The 24599-nt window shown below is 39.4% G+C and overlaps 1 protein-coding gene and 1 non-coding gene across 4 annotated transcripts in view; both read right to left on the bottom strand.

The window, feature by feature from the left end:
• LOC124156362 (rhotekin-like) overlaps positions 1 to 24599 on the bottom strand; it is a 585015-nt gene that overhangs the window by 339206 nt on the left and 221210 nt on the right. The gene's annotated exons all lie outside the window — the stretch shown is intronic.
• On the bottom strand, positions 7788 to 7867 carry Trnal-uag. Its single transcript has one exon. It is a non-coding gene; the product is annotated as a tRNA-Leu (tRNA).

The raw sequence follows: 24599 nt of genomic DNA, 5'->3' as shown, positions 1-24599 counted from the left end.
ATGCACGATAGTTCCAACGACTGCTTGAACAGTCGTAATCTGAACGAGGCACAACCTCTTGAGGTGGACTCTACCATCCGAAAACCGGGGGACACACTCGGTGGCTTTAAGTTTAGCCGCTACTTGATATATTTTAGGAATATGAGATGGCTTTATTTCTTGGCGGTACTTCAGAAACACAACCAAGAGCAATCTTCAATTTAGACGCACACGGCCGAGATTGATAAGGAAAAATCTAAGATCACGTTATCGCACACCCATCTCCTTCCGTGCCTCCGTAAATCGCTGACTGGGTGATTCAAACGATATCGTCATTTTGCTTGAAACTGTGTGTTTTTTTTAGATTCTGGTTATTCCGTTTTAAAATTTTATCTACGACAAATTGTACACTTAAGATGATGGAGAGAAGTTAATATTTTAATTAAATGTCCTTAGGAATATTAGATTCACTAGCTCCTTCCATTTTATACATTTAATTGAGGGTGAGGTTTTCAATGTTGTCCTAAGCTTCTGGTTACTGCGACGCCACATTCAGCGCTCAGTTTTTATGCACTCCAAGTACGGAATCTGCTAAGTATTATTTCACCAAAATTCATTCATAATACTGCAACTGATTGCCGTCCTGCAGTCCTTCCTTTCTTTATGGTTCTCTAAGTCCCTTATGTTTCTTCTTCCTCATGTCCTTGTTGATCTGTCTTCAGTATTATCTCTCTTAATTCTTTAATCTCATGCTTTCTCATCAGTAATCTCGGTTATCAATCCTTCACTGATTGTGCCTTTCTGCATTCCTTCAAAGATTTTTTTCTCCTTTAACCCGTTGAATGTCGTCATTTTACTTATCCCCTGCCATTTATTTATTTCCACGGAGGTTTACATCCGACATGGAGGTCCATGGTGCCGACTCAACGGAGGCTGCCTCAATTACATCGGTGGATGAAAGGAGTCTCTCCACACCGTAGCAGCCTCCTGACTTGACCGTACATCCAAGCACCACATGTAATGGTCTTACCGGCATACGTGCCAATCAAATGCTTAATACCATCTTACGTAAAAGAGCCCTGGCCCGTGGGAAGAGGGGGCCGGATTGTGGCCTCAAATAAAACGAAAAGTCAAGTTAAGTCTTGTCCTTCATAGGTTCATACTTTATACAGTGGAACTTGGTTATAACGTCATCAAAGGGACCAGAAGATTTTTAACGTTAAATCCGAGTGACGTTATAAAAAAAGCAGCCTTAAATCTGAGTGAATACAATCATAGAGTAAGTATATACTTACTATATGATACAAAATAATACAGTGTGCCTCTGTAAGTGACCTTGTAAAATGTAGGGGTGGGAAGGGATAAGACCCAGGTATGCGGGACAGCCCCCGCTCCCTCCAGACACCAATTAAACAAAAGAGTTGCATCCCGTCACCAGCTCAACGTCCAGCTTGTGACTTGTTTTTGCTTTTGATGTTTCTACACATGGTTTCTATGAACTTTGGGACATAATAAAATCACACTACCACTTTTGTAACTTAAGAAAAGCAAAATTTTTGACGCTACACCCGAGCGTTACAATATTTGTTGACGATAAAAACGGGTTTTCGTACAACATAAAATGTTCAATTTTGGTTTGTCTGTATAAAATGTGACGTTAAACCCGAGTTGACGTTACAGCCGATGCCGTTATAACCAAGTTCCACTGTATTCCATTTTCCCTCATCATATTTCTCACTTAATTGCTGTCTTATGGTGTGGGCTATCCACTGCGTCCTTCTCTCGCATGTAGTGCCCCACCGTTCCCTCCCTTCTATCCTTCGAAACACCTTCTCCTTACGCGAACTCAAGCCCAAAGGATTCAAGGCGAACTTGAATCTTCTATATGCTATATGATAAGCTAAATGAAATAATATAGGTCATATGCGACGCATAAATTCAAGCTCAACTGGTCCCGGGTTCAAGGTGGGCCGGAGATAGGATTTTTCATCCCTGCGGCTTAGTCTGAGGCATTGGCATTACTAGGATTATGCTTTGGGGGGGGGGGGATGAAGAGGACAAGGGGGTGATCCCCCCTCTAGGCATCAGGGGTTCCGGGAAATGTTTTGAAAAAATGACATGCCTGAGAATACCTTTTACATCATTTTGGCACTTAAAATTTAAATTTAAGCAGATGCAGTTATTATACGTCAAAACTAGACAGTAATTTAAATATTTTTTACTTCTCTGAGGATTTGGGGGGGATCTATCCCCTCATCCCCCCATTGTTACGCCAATGGTCTGAGGTGAGTTCTATCCTCAACGATCCAAACTAACCTGCAGGTCAAAACACTGAGAGAGAGTAATGTTGCCACGGTGTCATCCAAAAGGCGCTCAACCAATGTAATCAATAGAGCGGGAGACCTGCCTGAGTGCGACAGGGGGGGAAGGAGAGTGGGATCGTCGAGAAGGAAGGCCATCAACGCGGGCGGCGCGGCAGGTGACGGCGGAGGAAAAGACATTCGGGCGGTGAGATGTCGATGGGAATGTTAATGGTCCGTACTTGGAACTCATTCCGCTCCGTGAGCCATAAAGCCTCGGGGAGGAAGGGTGTGTGCAAGCGAGTGGGGATGGGATGGGAGTGAAAGTGAGCCTCTGCCTCCATGCTCACGTACAAATGACTCGCCGAACGCGCCCAGGGTGACGCGCCGCGTCGACAGGTGGCGGCCGACCCCGCACGGTGGGCGATGCTCCCCGCGCAGAATGTCAAGACGGAACGGACGCGAAGATGAAGAAACGCACTTCCTCGCAAGCGCAGTCGTCCTAACAGAAAAAATGGCGGTTACACAACGGTACCCCGCAGTTCAGAGCGCGAATATCACAAAAAACGATTCTTCGCTATATATCGTGTCACCCACCGCGCACTAAAATGGGTTCACAAAAGTCGCAACTCGCGACGCTGATGCTAGAGCGATCCGAAATTCAAAATGTGATGGAACCAATCGAACTGATAGCTTTTCAATGCAATCCCACGCAAGTGAAAATAATCTTATTGCAAATATTAGGAAGAAAAGGATGGCTTTGCGCTCACTGCGGGAATTTTTGAAAATTTATTAAAAAGTGAGGGTAGTGGTAGCATAAATTAGTCTTCAACGAAACGGAATAGAGACTCCCATAAGTATTCCTCTAGGTTAAGAGCATCATAGCGATAACGTCACGTGTGTATATATGGATATAATCTATGTGTTTCGCCAAGCAGAATCGACACTTCAGAGAGCGAAAATAGATATCAAGACACGGAGAAGAGGATAGAATGGAAGGAAAAGAAGAAGCCCGCATCCTTTATCACGTTAATCTAGACCAGGTTTTCCCGATCTTTTTGTTCCTGAGACATTCTTACTCGGATGCCCAAGGACCCCCTTGTTGCAATAAAATAACACTGACAATTTTAATGCTATAGTTTTTAATCCATACGAACAGAGGGCATAATAATTAATCTCCTATATATTTTAAGGTTTTAAAATACAAATATATTTTGAAATTATGTAGCTATGGCGAATTTCTGATACTTTTATCGAGGCTCAGCCAGTGGCGCAGCCAGGGGGGGAGTCCAAAACCAGGGGGGAAATTTTTGAAAAACAGGGTACTAAGTAAAGGGTTTTTAACTAATTTTAACACTTTTCATAATCGAGAAAACTTCATTTGCTAAAGAAATATTATGTACTTAACTTTATAATTTTTCAATATTTTATTTTCTTTTATAAAGGAAAATTACTTGTATTTCTATATTTCGGGGGGAGTTCAGGACCCCCTGGACCCCTGGCTACGCCACTGGGTCCACGGATCACGGTTCGGAAGTAGCTGCTCTGGACGAGAGATTTTAAGCCATACGCAATAATTTTAAGTCCAACCAGAAGTCTGGACATATGAACCTACTCAGTTGTGTCATTTAGGCAACTACTAGTAGTTATAGAAAGTGGGGATCGAATAACCTCGACAAAACTATCACAAACGGCGTCTGATACACGGGGTCAGTTAACATTCAGCTCGCTCAAGCATTCACAAAAAATAAGGTTTAGTCAATTAACCGCGGCGTACTCGGAAATATTTGGTGGTTTGGAAAATTTTCCTACTCTTGAATCCTTTCAAACATCGGGAGTCTCTTTAATCACCTGAGCATCCATGTGGATACACTACTCTTCCGCCTTTGATACGAGGATAAAAATGGTCTCAATGAGCAAAAAAAGTAAAGTTAAGAAAATTTGAATAATAATAATAATAATAATAATTTATCTTCATTGAATGCACTCGAGCTACTACACCTTTTAAGGTAGATTCAACAAGGTGGGATCTGGTGTTACTAATACATTTCGGGCAGAAAAATCCGTCACGGGACTAATTCAAAACTTGAGTAGGTAAGTACGTAAAAGTCATGACACTTTCTCGACAGTGCGGCGGATCGTGCAAACACACACATTGCCTTTGATCCTGTTAATAGGCTTTAGGCGGTAGTGCCACCTGCTTGTACTTCGTGTGCCCATCAAATCCACTTTTTAAAAATCCAAGCAAATACGAATTCTTGCAGCTACTATAACACGATATCCCTGAATATTAATTAACAGATTGATTGGAATCCGATTTTCATTAAGTTGAGATTTGAGGTGATTGATTTGGGAGGATATTGATAAAATACACATAAATTGGAAACTCTACTAATATAGATTGCGGAGACGAACAGTAAACATGGGTTATTACAGAGAAAATTGTAATATCTAATTCTGCATACGGCCTCAAATATGAGGCGGATGGATGCGACGTTTAATGAGGATAGAATACGTGGGTGGAAGCGGTATTCAATTACAAAAAAAACGTTGAAAAGATATAAGTGAGAATGTGCAATTATTGGCTATATTAAAAGGAATATATTTCATCGGGAATTTTGCGAGAATTGCGATAAAATAAAGAAACAAGCATTACACATTAGTCAGTGGCGTAGTCAGGTTTTTTAAACCGGGAGGGGGTGAGGGAGCTTCCCGGAGATTTTGGGGCCCTTCCCGGATGTATTGAACGCACTTCCCGGACGTATTGAACCCCAAGGTAAAGAGAGGTGCGGGGGTCCTAACCCAAAAGTTTGGGATTTTTGATGCCGAAAACGTGATTTTTAGGTTTCAAAAACAGTAATTTTGTACGAGTATTATTAGAATAAAGTAAATAATATGGATGAAGTAATAGCTTTAAAGGCTAAAGGGGGGGGGTAGTAACCCGGAAAGCCCCCCTTGTGCATGCCAAAGTGATATTATGATAGCTACTGAGGTAATCATTAGTTTTTATCCCCTGATAAATTATTTCGTACAGAAATACTTCAGAGTTGGCAGGGAGTCACTTAATAGGTAGTTTCCGCAGGTGTCCCAGCTTTGGCAGCAGTCTCCTTCAGTAGGCAAGACAGTAGCGCATTAGCAAATCGATGATGAATATTATACCGTATGCTCTCCACGCCCTCGATGCTGGACTGTACTTAGTAATGCGGCACCCCAGCTTATTCAATGATGATCCTCACGCATCAGTCGTTAATAACCATTCGTGCACGCATTCGCATATATCCTTTTTCCTTTCCCTTTAGCTCTCCATCGTTATCCTACGTGATCGGCAAGGATGAACGGCAAAACGCATTATATTTAAAAAACAAACGAGTTTTTTTAATTATTTAAGGTCATTACCTTTTTCTCGGCCGAGTATTTCATAAAAGATAACGGTTGCAAACATCTCATGGGTTACGAAGAAGCAACCACACAAACTCAATAATACGGCATAAACTGCGAGTAAAATTCATGCGAAATTCCAAAAGATGAAATTCTCCCAGAGCGGGAATTGAAGTACGGATTATTTGCTCGACGAGAGTATCGTTCTAAATTCACAGAAGTAATTCATCCATTTGGGTACTAAAACTGGTAATTGATATCCCAATATTATAAAAGCGTCAGATTCGATGACTGCAACGCGGGATAAAGTCTCTACGAATTTATGGAGCATATCTATAATAGGGTGGTTTCCTATTATTTTTTTATTGCCTATATCGGAAGGTTTATTACTCCCGGAGTACGTATTTCACGCTTTTAGATTTTTAAATGACGATATCTATTTTTCGCGATTAAATGAGAAGTGGAAATTTTCAAGCGCGCGAAAACGCGACGGGTAAGGAAATCTCTCCGTGTGACGTATTTCTGGTTCCCCCTCCCGCCTTGTGAGGTGACCTTGATCGAGGCTCTGAGCGCTGATAGGACGCAGGATGCTAGAGGGTAGCTGAGTACCTTGCTGTATGGTAGCGCTTGGCTTAAAAAAGGTTTATTAATACCTTATCAAACGAAGAAAACTTTCCGACCTTGGCCAGTTTTAATAGGTGATTATTAAGACATGTTTCCCTGAGCTCTGCGCCTCATGCATGCATTGGTAATCTCAGACGATGTATAACTCCTATCTTCTCCTATAGAAACTAGGTCCCTGTGACGTCACGTGGAGTGGCATCGCATGGGCGCCCTTTTCAAATGAGTATAAAAATGGACCATTGCCATTCGTCTAAACCGGTATTTCTAAAACGAAATAATTTGTATATTATGAATACAGTAATTGTGGGTAACAAATCGCAATCAATGCCTTTCGGTTTCTTTGATGAAGGAAACTACCCTATTCTGAGCAAATATTAACCAGTTTTGCGCACGTTCACGACAACATGATAGGGGAAATCAACTGGTCTATTCCTCACCCGAGAAAAAACAGACTTTATTCTTCCTTCTCCAAAATAGGTCCCCAAAGTCTCCCGACTTTAGCCATTCTCAAATCAATGGTAGCATTAGTCATGCTTCGACAGGAATATAATCAGCCGCACACAAAATCCATCAATATAGCATCCACCGCGAATTAGAGCTACATTAATCAGCGAACGAGTTGAATGGTGTAAAAAAATCCAAAGGCAGTTATTGTACGTAGCAGTACATTTATACAGCTGGAAATGTTTTTCAAAGCAAGTATTAACGAAAATAAGAGATTGAAATGAGAGTAAACGCTAGTTCATGAGGAAGTTCAAATTTCGAAGTTGATTAATACTTCGAATAATAGAGTGCGCGCATTTTCGTAATGAATTACACATGATTCTACGCGTGAGGTTTAGTATCTCATACTGTAGATTAATTGAAGATGGATAAAGGATAACTAAGCGCTTAAACGGATATAAAAGAAGATTATACTTACAACTATTCATAAATACAATATTTCAGAAGTCATTACCAATGGGCCAGCAAATTAAATACCGTATCATCTATTAAAAGGAATATATCTGTTGGAACGTTGTGTTAGTTTCTATTAGTACCTGAGGATGATTGTATAAAAATCGAAATACGTGTAGTACTCGGTTAATAAATTGTGGACAATACGATATCTTCGTTCATCATTATTATTACTATTATTACAAAGTATCCTACATAGTTTACTGTCTTTCGTTTCTTGTTAGTTTTAATAGCAATAACGCTTATACATTGACTAGAAGACGGATAAGGAAAACAAGCAGCTAAAAGTCGAAAGCTCGGCTATGAGTCAAGACTGAGAATATGATATAAAATTGAAATAATGAGACAGGCCCCCGAAGTGATATCCTTTACATTATTCAACAAGCAGCTGCGGCATATAACAAACTAATACGTAATTTAATTGGCATGACTATGTAAAACGTAACGAAATTCGACTCTATGTTTTGTGCTAAACTTGTTTTACTAATGTAAAATTATGCCTCAAAATACATGCATTCATCTCATTACAATGGGGTTACACAAAAAATTTGACAGCGGTGGGATTCGAACCCACGCCCTTTCGGACTGGTGCCTAAAACCAGCGCCTTAGACCGCTCGGCCACGCTGCCTTATACTCTCCGTGCTCACTTGGACAGGTGGAATCCTCGTCTTAACGGAATTACAGGACCAATTTTTTTTGGTCGACCGGTTTTACCAGTATTTGAGCATCATACCGAATGTTGAATCTTAAATAAATAAAAAATTGCTAATACGACTCCTTTTGGGAATTCGACCAAATAAACTCACTCACAACTAGTTAGTTTTCAGCCCAGAGGGTTGTTTCGATGGATGACAGTCGAGGTAGCCCGGACTCGACAGTTTTCTTTCATTCATTAACAGTAGTTGGCCAGTTCCAAACCCTTAACCATCTTGTGCTACGGCTGTGCATAACATTAATCGACAGTGCCATCCATAAAGCAGCTGGAAGCCACGTCCAATTTGAGTGTATAAGTATGCTTTTTACGCTGTTTATGCTTTGAAGGGCGCCAGACATGGTGGGAGAGGAGAGAAAACTTCTACATGAGATGTGGAAGGGACAGAGGTTTGAAATGGAAAATACTTATTGCGAATTGAACAGGTTAGTCCAGAATGGGAGGTTTAGACGGCTGGAATATATATTTCGAAGGATCCATGCAAGCCTACATCAGCCCGTAAAATACATTAATAGAAATAAAAATGATTTGAAGAAAGGGTATAATGACACTTTGGAAGCATTCTCGGCGATCAATGAGTCTGCTAAGGACCAGTCGCCACCCGCAAAGCCTCAAGTGGATTTCTGGAATCTTGTACACGCTAATGAGAGGAGAACCCTGATGAGTCATTCTTAATTTTTCCTCGCCAATAACCATCTTACGAATTTGAAAACTTTGCACGCAAGATTCCCAAGTCTAAACTTTCATTTAGTAGTATCCGATCGTGAAAATGCGTCCTCTTCAAAAATAATAGTTGGCGGACAGAAAGGAAGATGAATTTTGAAAGCAAAAATTGAGCTATCGAGATGGAGAAACTGGTTTAATCTTTTAGCTAGAAATATTTCTTAAATGACTTCAATCCTAGCTTCATAATTACGGTAGCTATAACTCAAGGTACGGCGAGGGCTAAAAATTACCTGTAAATATTCCCAGTTTAACGGTAGTATTTTAAGACACCGTTCTTAATATCCAGTACAGTTTAGTTCAGATGAGTTGAATTATCCACAGACATGAGAGAAGAAAAAAATGCAAAGATGGCTGGATAAGAGAAATTGATTTTTTACAGCATTATATTTAAACATTAGTTTTAAATCCTGTAAAGTAGTGAGAAATAAGAATCGGTCTTCCTTAGCACACATGAGTAAGGACCGTGAAGATTCTGACAATTTGAAATAGGAACGAAATCGAATTGCAGACTTAAACGGCCAGAAAAAAATATCAGGCCAGATGAAAAGGACCTTTCAGGGCCATCGCAAAGGCCTTTCGTCACGCCCTTGCACGCCACCATCTGTCCCGAGGCCCTTTCGCTTGGGGTCCCAACGCTGAGGATGACTACTCCATTTTTAGATATCTTTATGATTGAGAGACGACATAGATATTTGGTATCGCAGGACAGCAAAGTTTACCAGCACATGATTTTGCGCAAACCCATGAGTACTACAGCAAAAATGGATCGGCTCAACGTAATAAATTTTATTTAGTTTCGCGTAAAGATGCATGCCTAGTGTTAACAGAATATGTTTTAAATGCAAAACATTTCAGATTTTATTCAGAATGAAATCGGTTTTTCTATTTCAGAGCCGCAGCCACGCCATGATGCCGAAAATATATTTTTATACGTTTGACTCCTCTTCAATAGCCAAAGATGGAATAAACAAAAAATATTAGAATAGACAAAGTAAGGATGGCTATATACAGGGTACTCGGCAAGAGCAAATGGCATATTACACGATTGCGGATTCTTTTTGGAACGAGCTTTTGTCAGTTGTGCCCTTTTTTTAACCAACTAAGTTGGCATCCGTGGTTAAGTCGTTTATTTAAGTCGGTTAAATATGCTCAAATATTTTCAATAGGTTCAATATATATTGTTAACACATTTATGAAGCGAAAACAAATAAAAAACATTGATATAACAAATAATAAAAAAAGCAGTCGTTTTTTAATATAATGGGTTAACGAAGGTACTATTAAAACGACTTAAACACGGATGTCAACTTAGTTGGTCAAAAAAAGGGCACAACCGACAGAAGCTCGTTCCAAAAAGAATCCGCAATCGTGTACTACGCCATTTGCTCCTGCCAAGTACCCTGTTAACAATACGTAGATACTTCCGTTCCCTCTTCGTTTACTCAGCGGCACCATTACCGCGGCATCTGCTCGCTCACTTTGTGGCGGTGTTTTTCCACGCCCTCCGGAACGAATACTGCGCCACTTGAATGGGAAGAGCAACTGTCATTTTCAAGTCTCTTCCTCCGCCATGACCCTTTACGCAGCCGTGGGGTAAAACCCACACTGCGTTGACAGTTACCGCACCCAGAAATTTAGCCTTCCACTTCCTCTAACAGAAGAGGCCTCCGCAATAAGTTTAGCCTAAGAATCGTCTTGTATCTTTAGCAGACAAAATCTAACTCACTCAGTGATACAACCCGAAGGTTTGCTTGGATAAGTGAGGGATACGTTAATTCAAGACGAAATCTCAGCCGTGTGAATTTCGCAAATTCAAGGTAGGGGGGTAGAATACACCTTCTTTCTCCTGCAGAACCGCAGCCATAGTGTACTGCCGAAATTATAAATATTCAGATATTATTCAGCAACACATTTGATTTTCTCCTTCAGAACTGAAGCAACGACATTCATTTGACTCCTCTTCAATAGCCAAAGGTGGAGTGACAAGAATATTAAAGAAGACAAAATACAGATGATATAAGCTTAAATTGCTAACACATTTATGAAGCTGGAATTAATAAGGCAGTTCTTTTCCTTAGTCAGCTCGCACAATGAGGATTTTTTTAGGGGTATCCGAAGACTTCACCCGGAACCCAGTAAGCAGCCAAGCGCTCTATCCATTAAGCTACTACGTTCCCTCGAAAAATCATACATATCACTAAGTAAGCCGGGGAGTGGAAAAAGTCTAATTTTTCGTATTATCTGAGTCTTTTGCTGTACTAGGCATCAAGCGTGTAGGGGACCGCTGTAGAAGGAACAATGCACTCAATTAGCAGACACTTTGAGCAGAAAATAGCGAAGTTATCACTCATAACAATAATAATTATTGTTTATCTTCCTCGATTGTCTCCAATTCCATCCATATCCAATATATTAAGCCCAAAATATTTCAATCGAATAAACTCTCGAGGACACTAGGTGACATATAAAATATTATAAACAAAAATATAAGCAAATATACGCAGCTTAAAGTATTAAATCAAAACAAAAAACGATATTTCAGTATTCCAGCTAAAACGTTGGTCATCAAAAGAACCCTAATAGGCTGACATGCTGAATGAGTGAATGGAAGGAGAGCCATCGAAAATAATATTTAGTATTTTTCAAGCCAAACCTCTCATAAGCATATCAAAAACGGGTAAAAAAACGCATGGCACTGAATTACACACTTAAATTAGGCAATTTTGAATTTGATAATGTGAAATTTCACATCACATTTACTTTAAAAAAATAATTAATTAAAGGCTGAATAAGCACCTAATAGACTTAATTTTCAAAACGAGGAGATAAATTTGCGACATTAAGGAATTCCAATTCACGGCCGCAAACGATATGTGAGAACACTCATTCCTACCACATTACGTTAATATCAAATCCATTAACACTACGCTGAATTCATTTAATGTTGCTACATGAGCAACCATTAGAGGTGAAAATGTACGCCTTAGGACAGATCGGTCCTTAGAAGCATATTTCTATGGATTTCACAAGGCTCTAGATATTCATGCTAACAACAAAAAATATAATTTCATCCTAGTTTCAATTAATATCCTCGTCCTTAATCCTATCCTCAATCGGATATCAATAAGTAATGCAAAGACAAAAACAAGGATGAGGACGCTCAAAGCCAGAAAATTCGCGACAGGTGTTCAAAGCAAGAAATAAATAGTGCATACATCATTTTGCGTAGGATCCAGCCTGAGAGTTTTGCCAATGACGTAATTTGCGCGAACAAATTTCAGGAAATATGATGCACGTCGAGGTGTCATCATTGTGACGCCATCTCTTTTCTTACGGATAGTCGCATGACTCCAGCCTCGTCAACCCTGATTTGCACAGAGCTATGAAGAAGTGAGTACATACAAGCGAAGAGTGGAGGCGGCTATAGACTTCTTCACGTGTATTGGTTGCGATTAATCTCGCAAATCGTTCCTAGGAGGGGTAGGAAACCGGGAAAGCTATGGCCGATGATTTTTCCATGGCAATACCATTGATATTTATGAACCCTTTCCATATGATCAGAATTGGGTTCCGCGGCTGTTAGCATCAGTCGATCATTCGTAGTAATTCGTAGCATTTATTTTTTTACTGATATGAAGACGAAGCTTTTTAAAATCAGTTCAGAGAAGGTTTAAGTTTTTCCTTGTATTTTACGAACACTTTAAAAACATATTTTCGCTCATGATAGTTTCCAACCACACGAGTAGGCCCTCACTCTGAGAGAAGCTACACAATTAATTTTTAATGTAGGTATGTACCCAAGTAACGCACACAATAGCCTTAAAAGTATACATTTATTTATTTTAAACAATTAATTAGGTATATCTTGTATGATGTTGGGCACGATGTGGTGGAAGTTATTAATATATGTAAAATAAAACATTGCAATATTTCCACTGAGTTTCTACGGAGTGGAAATATTGCAATGTCTTATTTTCCTAAAATTAATTAAGCATTAATTTAAATTTGTTTTTAAACCAAATACTAGTCTAAATAATTTGATTCATCAATAAATTATGCGAGAGATAAATAGTTTGTGTGTCACTTTTGTCTGTCGATGAGTAAACGTAATCAGGAAATAAAAGAAGCCATGAACACTAACGTGTGTAAGTCGGAGTTCTAAGAATCATATTGTTAGCTAAAAAGAAACTATTCATAATATTAATTAATACAGAATTTTACTGGTAATGAAATAACCTCACGCCGATGACAAATCTCCACGCACGATGACGATGTGTTACCTAAATCCGAGATATAATTTGGGATGTTGCAGAAATGGAAAAAGTGAAGTTTAAAATGAGAATTGCCAATTGAGACGAGAAGAGTTAGGTCAATGGAAGTGCTGAACAAGGAAATAGGGTAAGAGACTTAGTAAATACGTCTACGAAGACAATATATCTGCGTGAAGAGTTTGCGGGATCGCCACTGGCAGTGGCGGATCTATTGGGAGGGGGGCCAAGGGGGCTATAGCACCCCCTATCCAATTTACACTCGATAGAATGGTGATTTTTTTCCGATCCCCAGTACTATTAAAACCCCCACTTAGCCCCCCCCCCCTTGTCCTTATACTGGATCCGCCACTGGCCACCGGGTCATGAACCCGGTGAACTCTTCACGCAGCCAGATAAGGAATAAATATTACATCAAATATATCTGCGCTGACTTTAATCTCAACCTAATTAAGCCAGTAAAGTATCTCAAATGACGAAAATAATTACGAATATCAACTACAGAGCGTGGATGTGCTACTGAGCTACTCTTCAATAACATCCCGGCTAAGCCACATCATTTTTTCACAAAATAAATTCACCTTGGCGTAAATCCTCCATGCTACCTATGCCTGATTTTCAAGCGAAACGATGCCTCACGGCAGCGGAATGCTAATCAGGGCAAATACCTGAATCGTGCGTTGGTTAAACCTACTCTAGGAAACTCCTCCGGCGCCCCCGTACAATGCCGGTGGCTAGCGACGGAGGCTGGCGAACGCGTAGTAACTAGTCCTAGGTAAGCTACTGCCTTTCACACCGACACTCGGGGTTGAGGAAATTCGGTTTCACATCTATCTTTGTCCCGGGTCACGCCGCGGGCCGTGGCGGCGGCGCTCGGCGGAGCGGAGAGGAGGAAGCCGCCGCCGCCTCCACGCCAAGACCCCGCTAATTAGCTCCGTCTGCCGCACGGGTCGTGCTTTTTTTTTACCCCGGACGTAAGAGAGGAGGCAAGACGGTCTTCCACCCTCAACGACGCCATGCCTCTCGCGTCTCCACTCCAAGATGGGTTTCGTTCTAGGATCACAAGCTCCGGTACATTTCTCACTCCTTTTTCCCTCACGCTCTTTCTTACTCCGATTCTAAACTTCCTTCTTCCTCCCCACAATGCCCCTCAAGGGAAGAAAATATTTGATTTAGACAGTGATTACACAGCGAAACCAGCCGTAAAGGAAAGTAAAGCGTACGTTGGGAATGTTTTGAGAGGAGATGAAGTAATCTTACGGTTAATAATTACTTGAGGAACAAAAAAGAGCTAATATACCTACATGCTCGGCAATGTTTCTCTCTTATTTTATCACGATAATTTATGTATTAGGAGATATTATTGTAACTATTATCATGGACATTCTACTACGTAAGGTAAGTTTAAATGGAAATTTTAGGGTATTCTAACGGTTACGCTTATAGTGGAAAAAATATAATCGTATGCAATGTTTATTTTCTTCATTCATCGGTGTGAATCTTAAACTTTTCATTATACAGTTCGCGAACCCCGGTTTTATTTAAAGGTTGGAACGTAAATTTTTCGTAAATGTGATTTTCATTAGGGGTCAAAAGTTATCCACAGAGGACATAATTCAAAGCTTTCTGCACTATTTAAATATTCCTAATATTTCAGCCTTAATCAGTGAGTAGCTATGGCAAGTATCTTTTCAACTCTACCATAAACCATAATATTCTTTCGAATACAAAATTCTAGCATTTTTATCCTAATTTCATCGGATCAGATAGGAAAATTTCCTTGATTTTCATCGGTTTTCGAGGCCCAAAAAACTATGGTCTATTCGCTGTTCGCTATATATGTCACCGAGAAAATTAAGGGAGTCTGATTTTCGTAAATTGAGTACATTAATTAAAAATTTATTGAAAAAAATAATGAAAAATACCGGTGTCTACGTCGCACGGAACTATACCAGTTTGAACATGGTGCTTTTAAGAAAAAGATTTCCTATTTAAGCAGCCAAATCTGGTCATCCTTCCTTGCTCTTCCAAATCCTTCCCACGTAATCCACCGCACACCTGAATTTCGAGCGGAGTTCATCCTCTACCCACACGTTTGACCACCAAATCCCCACGCGATGATCTTCACATTACTGAGGTCCAAGTCTTACAGCTATAGTACAACGATACGCTCTTTTAGAAGAGTAGCTACTATTTACAAAGTAAACTGCTCTACTCTATGTAGAAAACTGAACGAAAATTGGAGCAAAATGAACTTTCGATAAAAATCCACTACGTTTATTTACATTTACATGAAGAGAACTATTTTCCGAGTCCCTGCTCCATAAAAAGCCTATCACCGACCGAAAGTGTTAATACTTTCATTAAAAACTATTATAAATTAGGTAAAATCCTTCAGAGAACTATATAAGCCCAGAGTAAGATTATCGACAAAATAACAATAGGGGGATTAGTTCAAATGGTTGAACAAACGGTGGCAGGGGCATGTAAAACGCCTAATAGATACAACATCGCTGAGAATATGTACAGTTGGATACCAAATAGAAGAAAATCTCGATGAAGGTCAAAGAAAATACATTAAAATGACGTTTATAATACGCGCAAATCATTACGTTAGAAGGCGAAATAGCAATTGAAAAGAACTATAGAAGAGGTTAAACTAAAACTTTGTAGTTGACCAAAATCTGGTAAGAGCTATAGTGCCCAAATTAAAAAAAATGACAAAAAGTGGTAAACGTTAATTCTGACGATAAACATTTGTTGTTTCATAATCTAGCTGATATCGTTACTGAAGTTTCCATGAGAAGATGTCAAATAAATCCTACCATTAGATTTCGCAGACACGACTTTCGTTGTTAAGCGCAATAAGATACGCAAGATAGGACGACGTTGCCCCAGACTGTTTTTCTCTTCCATTCTGTTCCTTTTTTTCTCAACTTACCCCCGAATCCCCCCTCCTTCCTCCGCCCCCTTTCGTACATCTGCCACCATTTTCTCGGAATCGGTGAAAGGCCCTCACGAGCCATTGTCAGGCTACTTCGAATGCTTCTTTTTTTTCGGCAGCCTGAAACGGCGACGGCGGTGGCCGAACTGGAGCGGTGCACCTCGCAGGAGACATCTGCAGCCGAGAGGCATTTAAGTGGGTATGGGATTGTACGCTGAACGCGTGTCAGCTGTTCTCTGCAGGAACGCTGAATACCTCGATCGCGTGCCCGCCCACAGCCTCCAATACGCAGACGGAGAGGCAAAAACACAAGGACGTCATCATATCAGGTGGGATTGCGTGCCCAACCAGGAATACAAACGAATAGGAGGCATCAAACGCGTAATCGGACACATGTATGAACACCATAATCAATGATATTCAAATGTCTCAGGGGGTGAAGGTGGGAGGGGGACCAGCATTTGTGAATGTGAGCACGTTTAGGAAAAGGTTGAAACAGTTCACAGCAGGCAAGAATTTCATCCTAGTCACTTTGAGAACGCAATAAGTTTCAACCATCACCCCTAAGGAGATTCGCAAATTCAAAATAAGGTATGCCTCCCGATCCCAAGGTATTTGAAACCAGCATTTAATTCATTTTAAAGATATATTTTTCCTTTGAATTCTTTTGGCGAGAGATCTTTGCAGTGATTTCACGCATTAGCTTCATGTATTAGTATTGCTGCTTGGTATGTCATAAAAAATAGAAAAAGGTTATCTTTCCAAATCAATATCTTATTCTCACAAGAAAATAATCGTCACAAGCACCACGACCCCACTTCTAAGGCTCCGGTTACGATACGGGAACGCAACATCATTAGACCCATGAATCCACATCAAAACCCGGATTGAAAAAAACAACTTACGATACTTCAGACAGCTGTGTTTCTTATTGTTAGATTTCAAGATAGATTATTACCAAATGAACCTAGAGTAGGAGGTTTCTATTTCGCAGTGCCCGTACCTCTAATCAAACGTAAAATTCGATCGTACACGGTCTTGTTAAGGCAAATTTAAGTTGACAGCATTCTACGATAAATAGAAATAGGGTAAGAAATGAGTACATCGCTTAGATATAACCCTGGCGGGAATGGCATATCGATGGCTAAGTTCTAACAACACGTATCTCAAATACGACCGGTTTGGGACAGGCATCTTAAACATAGTGTAATACCATCAAAAAATAGAATACAAGCGAAAAACAACTCTTTGTTTGAATATGATTACTTCTTTTTCAGTTTTATGAACTTTTGGTTTTTAATTTCAGTGTACAAGTAAAAAAAATTAATCGTTTTCTTGATAAATTGTTTTCTTGATTAATTGTTTTCTATCCTGAAAAGTTGCTATTTTTGAGATACGTGTTGTTAGAACTTAGCCATCCATATGTTAAAATTATCCTGATTGATATCTATTAGAATTCTAGGCTGACGAGTTTTCGCTATTAAAGGCTTTGTAGCATTGCTTTCGTCGAACACTTTTCCTCTCACAAGAGGACAATTGATAGCATTTTTCACTTTAGATTCAAGTAAACAAAGATTAAGCCCAGCATGAAAAATGATCGCAAATCCGCAGGTGTGTCTACAAACAAAATAAATACTATAGTAAAGCCTTTTTTGGTGTTATTTTCCCCGAGAATTCTACAGCCGTCAAAAACGCATGTGCGCTGGAAAATAAGAAGCTTACCGATGGTGCCATCACACTAAACGTGGCATCAAAATTTTCACACAGAAGTAGGACCGCAAACTTACCTGAAAAAAACATTAAAATTCGTTAGAACATAAGACAAAATAAAACATAACATTTTAACTTACTGCATACATAAATCCAGATACGAATGCGGCTATCCATTTTAATGTGTATTAAAATATTTAATAAAATAAGCGGAACTAGTTTAAAAAACATTGGCCTTCGACAGAAGGAAAACTGCGACCAGAAAACTAAAAAACACCATTTCCCCACATGTTTGCCATTTATTTGTCCTATAAATAACTAGGATGAGCGCTAAGCCTCTTTAGTAAGTGCCATGATGGCCGCCTCGAAAGTACTTAGTTTAGGTGAATAAGCTACATTGAAATACATGTTGATGTAAATTTGAATAACTTGCGAAATTTAATCCCATCTCATTAACTCTTTGACCAACTAACACGGATATAAAATTAGATCAGCCGAAGTAAAAGTAATGGTAGCTTGATTTCTCGCCATTTATTACGCTCCTAAAATCTTCTTCTCCAAGGAAGTCTTGATGTCAACAGGTCAATACATTTTTTAGCATTTTTGTATCATTGGCACTGACCAGCTCTTTTAGTGACAGAACTGAAACAACCACTTAAAAACAACTCAACAAAAACATCATTCACGCATTTATGAATAAATGAGTTCAGAATAAGTACACTCCTTTTGATACGGAAATGGACAGCCATCACATCGCGGAACCCGTTTTGGAGGCCTGAAGCGCTCATTACTTGTTGTACCTTCTGCCTTTTTCGTACAACCAAAACACTCACTCAAAGTCTACGCCGGGCTAAACAAATAAAAATAAAGCGACCGGCCCCATTTGTCCGAGTCGGCCACGGTCCCGCACTCCCTCCACCACCACGGCCCTGTTTAATTGATTGATCGACCCCGGAACATTTGTCTTAATTAATTCATTTCCCGGGTCGCTTCGTGACCGCCGCGAGATTTATCGCGAGTTAATGTATCGGCTGGCCTAGAAAGATTGATCCGCCGACCACTTCCCTTCCAACAAACAAACCCCCACTCCTCTCCCTCCCCTTCCCTCCCCACCCCCTCACATTTATCTCCCACCCCTTCCAACGCCCCCAATCAATTCCCTCTCCAACACTCCCGATTCTATTCTCGTCCTCATCCGGTAGCTTCCCAATCATCCCTCTCAGTTCCTTCAGTCACTTCGATCCCTGGAAACACTAATGGTCGCTTCGTTATTTTTCATTTTTGATGGAGGACACAATGAGATAAAGAAAAATATAAAAGCGTCATCACGAGGATACGTACCATCACGTAATTAGGAGACACTTTGAGACAGGGAGTATATCCCGCAAAGGTGGATATTTTAAGACGATTCCAGTATATTGCACAGTATCAAACCCCTAATTCAAGAGTTTTTCTCGGATCAATTACTATTTTGGACACGGCACTTTCAGGGTGAGTCAAGTAATGTTCCATAAATTTTAATTTTCTTTCGTTTTCTAACTTGAATTTTAATTCTATTCACTATCTTCACAACAGGGGGTACTTATGTCACGGTTTCATTTCAATCAATAGCTAAATATGAGCCGTTTCAAACCAAGTTGAAGGGAATTGTTCACCTCTGTAATCACGATGATATGTGAATTTCACGGCGGAAAAATTCATACGGATGAGGATTAAAATATTAACAACCACACCACCTACTCAAAAAATACCGCACGTTTGAAATTCATGCGGTGTAGTGAAATGGCAGTGCAAAATGGTGGTTAAGTATTAAAGTCAAAACTTGTATATATTCTTGGGTGAAAAAGTCATTCAAAAGCCGAAATTTAAATCAAAAAGTGACCGAGTTGTTATAAAAAAAAAAACTCGCAAAACCTGGAAACCAACATAGAAACCCAGGCTTGCATATTTATCTTAAGTTTTGAAAAAATTAAGATAAATATGGAAATACAATTATTGCAACTTTGGAACAGTTCACACAATCCCGCGATTAATTAAGGTTCCAGGTAAAAAATTACGTGATAAATATAATTACTACCAGATAAAATGCTTGCTAAGATAAACCATTTAAAACCTGCCGACTTAAAGGCGTTCAAAGGCAAAGACATTTATAATAAAGAGAACAGGATTCTCCTGACCGGGAATCGAACCACAACCTATTAGCTTTAAAGGCCACTTCGCAGACCACTACGATATTCAGGTTAAACCTAATGACTAAGGTTCCATCACTGGTCCAGGAGATATTTTTGCCACGGAAATTAATGTGGATACCTACTATTGCTGGTTTGTAAAAATCGGAGGCGACGCAATACAGAGAGAGTGTGCTTTGAATTCCCTTCCAATTATAGATTATTTTGCCTTCGAATATTTTACTCAGTTGTGTGCACAGCAACGGACGACGTCATGCTTTTAGTATACGACGTCATCCGTCAGCTCCATAAATATAATCTTCAGGCATTTGGGAGGACACTTGGGCCACAAAATATTTTACGGCGCAAAGCTAGAAGCAGCGAGAGAAGTGATGAGGAATCTACAGGGTGATTGTGTAACTATAGATGGATTAAAATATAATCCAAGGAAAAGCGACTGTGTCATTGAGAGATAAATCCGCATATGGACCAGCTAAGTATTTTCTCACGTTGAAGTGGTCGTTTTGGATGATCTGCAACGGATGAAAGGAAGCCGACGGAAGAGAGAGAGAGAAGAGTTACGAAAGGCTCGACTTAACGGTTATGACGCAAGCGAGAAGGATTTATTCATGCTATTGCATCGCTTGATGTACAACTTCCCGACTCTGCTCTATTTCCCTTTCATCCAGAGATCCGTTTCATTTCATTCGTCGCCTTGCTGTGCTATCCCTGCCTTCTCATTCTTCGTCCCCTTTTATTTGATCCTGCCACGCTTAGATTATTACATCGGGAAACCGACATCCCCTGCACCTTTTTCGACTCATTTTGGCATAAATAGAAGGGTCATCAGTCATTCCCAGGTTACTTTCCACCTCCTCTTTTAACCCTATCTTGATCCCACAACATTTCCTCCTTCGAAAAGCTTCCCCCATACACACCCTACTGCAAGAGTAGCAAATATATAGGCGATTGGCTTCCAAATAAATGAAACAGAATACACCCTGCGTTACAGTACATTTCATATAATTCAACATATAAAAAGGAAATTAACCAAGCATTAAAATCACTATTTTTATCAGAAAGAGCATACGTAGGTTCCTCGATGATTGTTCCTCGAACGAGATGAAATAAAATACAATAAATTTACAGATAAGAAAGTTCGGTGGTATGATTTTTCGTATAGGTACACTAAAATACACTTCATACTTTAGATTCTTTCAAATAGATGGTTTTCTGAAACCCTGATTAAAAAAAAACGATGATTGGTTTCACTAAAAAAATGCTGACAGGTAAAGAATACCAATTAATTCGCCATTCTCTCACATTCAGGAAAAATACACCAAAAACATCGCCTCAACCGACTGCTACTATGTTGCTTTGTTAAATTCTTCCAGCTCGACCATAACGTTTGCTACCACAATCTTTTCTAGCAATTTATCTCGTTTTCTACAACTTACAGATACCTGTTACCAGAGGTATCATGGTACCGGAACGCCGTTCCGGCACTGGCTAACAAAAGGTATAACAGTCAAGTAACACTTTCATCAATTTTGTTACCACAAAATTTCTAATACATGCATTCGTAACCAAAACAAAAAATTGTTATAAAATGTAAATAATAACTTGTAATAAAAAAAACACAGAGTAATATTTCACTTCTAAAGAAAGTTAAGAAAAGTGCGTTCCGGCACTGCCATTTTTGCCATGACGTCACTGCCTGGCACCACTGTAATTCCCTGTTTCTCGGTCAAATTTACTTTTCGTCAATTATTTTTTCTTGTAATTTTATTTTAAACAGAAATCTACTCCTATATTTATAAGAAATGATCCAAATGGAAGGAAAAATTCTAGGTAAATTAGTAAAATTATTATTGGTACTATTACTCGTCCCAGCTCTTTACCTCTCCTAATTTATATGAAGCATCTAACTTTTGGCGATGACAGAACGTGAGCGTATACGATACCAACCTGAAGGAAACGTGGCGTCGGCTTGAGATATCCGGAGAACTCGGACAAGACGAGGCCTTTGAGGCCGTAGCAACATCGCTCGCCGCGAAGTTAATGACTGATCCGGGCGAAAAATCTCACGCTCCGCTCTCCCGCCAACCGATCCATCATTTCAATTCTTTCGATCCATCTCGCTTTCGTTCCCGCTACCACTTTTCTTTCACGTAGTCCTAATGTTCGATCTCCATCGCTTTCCCTGCGAACAAGGCACCGCATTCAACGATGCCACCGCGTTGCAGCCGCATGTCCCGGACACCGATTTAAGCAGCCAGCTGAGTTTCGCGAGCGATTAAACGAACGGTGAGCCTCGAGGGAGCGCAGCAAAAAAAGCCCAATCTCACTTTCGACTCGATCGCAACTTTGGTAGAAAAAATGCGTGCACAGCGGAAATGGGAACGAGGAATAAAATGAGATTTAAATGGACCCGCGATTAAAATCGAAAGCAAACACTCTTTTCAAAATGATTAACCATAAACAATTAGAACAAAACTAAGGAAATAATAGATGAATTTGTTCATAATTCAATCCGAACGGTTTTCATCGACTTTTCGATAGTGACACGTCATTTTATATATCACACAATAAATACAAGGTATACAAACATCTTTTCTATATTCCGAGGACGATTTTTTTACAAATGAAAACGACCTTTGCCACTGAATCGTTGGGAGTGAAATATATCTGAATGCTCATCATAGGAATAAATCGGAATTTTGAATTTGCCAATAATTGCAGAGAAATTACCCATATACCTCCGAGGGTACGAATATTTTATCGATTGAAATGAAATTTCAATAGATTGGGCTCTGGGTACTTGTTAATCAATAGAGAATCAACGACGGACACATTGAGCACGCTTTCAATGAATTATTATTATTATAATTAAATAATTGGTTACAAGTCGACCATGAAGTCGGGTGGTAACACAAAGTTATTACACAATAATATACATAAACCAAAATGCAAAACAAAATACTTAGTACCACAAAATTTTTAAAAAGCCCTCAAAAAACCATTTTTACACAATACATGTCCCCGTATACATAGCACCAAATCAGCAAAAATACAATACATATCTACATTTACATTGCCCTCAAAATCCATTTTTTACACATTAATATACTAAGGCCAAAGAAAAAAAAGACAAGAAACACCAAATTTTAAAAATATACAATTAAAAAGCCCTCAAAATTCAATTTTATCAATTCTTTTGATAAATATAGAGGCGTGAGTTGGAAATGGCTCAAAAAAAATTTCTTCCGGTAAGCCATTCCAATCCTCTATGCCCCGATGTAGGAAGGAAAATTTTAGTCTATCTGTCAGCTGCCTTGGGGCCTTAATCTTATAATTATGATCCCTCCTCCCTAGATAACTTGGTCCTTTTAACCGCTTCGTTAGCTCCCTCCACGCAGGATCACCACTGTAAGTTTTAAATACACACTTCAAGCGTGCTTTCTTCCTCCTTGACTCTAAAGAATTCCATCCCAGCGTTTTTAACATTTCCGTGACGCTTGCCTTCCTTCTGAATTAGATAATATTGCCAGTCACCTTACGATGATAGAAGAATAATATCAATAGATACGATAATGTAACTACTATTAACCATTGTGTTTTCTTGGGACTGAATCATCACACGACGGAAGTTGGCACTGCAAACTTGAAATCAAACGCACGCATCTCCGTGGAGAGCTACCAGCCGCTCCCCAAAATACATTGGCCACTCTTCGATAGGGGTTAAAGAAGAAGACGAGGGACTGACCCAACACACTCCTAATTCACTCTCATGCGACTGACACGCTCACTTTCATTCGCTACTTGGAAGGGGTCGAGGGGCATCGTAAAGATACGAGAAGGGGTAAAGGAATGAACGCCCGATACTCCAAGGCAAGGGCGCATCAAGGTCAATTTTGGGAGGATTTTTTCCATCACTTCCCATAGCGCCGCGGTGGTATGCAATAACTCTCGGAGGTAATGCGCCTCAGGCCTGATGTTCATACGACTTAAAATACTGAAATATAAAAAAATAACATCTAATTGTAAGTCTGGAAAAAAGCCTTGCAATTAGGGTAAAATTAACCTGATGTTCTTACGACTTAAAATACTGGAATGTAAAGAATAACCACGAAGTCGTTATCGTGCGATTAGGGTAAAATAAGAGCAAAAAAACAAAACTTAAGGATAATATAAAGCGATAAATTCACCTCCATAGAAAAACTCTTCAGACTCTTAGAATAATCATAGATTTTAGGTTATAATTTATTTTTATCTGCGTATATCTGAGATAAGATATTACCGTTATTATCGTATCTACTGGTATTATCCTCATATCATCGTAAGATGACTGGAAATATTATATAATAAAAACAAATATTAGTTACTTTCACGATTTCTCTAATAGTGAGCCATTAACTAAGTTACGCCTTTCATTAAGTACACCAAATCAACAATAGATATTTCAAATTAATTTACTTTGATATTAGATATTCATTAATTATAATATCGAAATTCATTCAAGTCATTAAAACAATTTAAACTGCTATTTAAGCTGGTGAAATAAACTTTCACTGGAGTGCCACCTTAAAGATTTCACCTTTTCAATGTTTCCAGAAATTAAGGAAGAACCGCCACTGTTGCAAGGCTAAATGGCTACGGCCCTTTTCGGATATGCCAGCGACCTGTAACATATCCCATGCTGGCAATCTTTCTAATAGTCGGTAGAATAATGGTGGCGTGGATTGAAACAAAAATTATTACGGCGGGATGAGAATTGAAAAAGAAATGGCTTGAAAACGAATCACTGCACGCAAATTAATCCTTCAAACGAC

Source organism: Ischnura elegans, chromosome 3 (genome assembly GCF_921293095.1).
Source record: "Ischnura elegans chromosome 3, ioIscEleg1.1, whole genome shotgun sequence".
Taxonomy (NCBI): Eukaryota; Metazoa; Arthropoda; class Insecta; order Odonata; family Coenagrionidae; genus Ischnura; species Ischnura elegans.
Note: the sequence above shows the minus strand (reverse complement) of the source record. Positions and strands in the feature narration are given on the sequence as shown.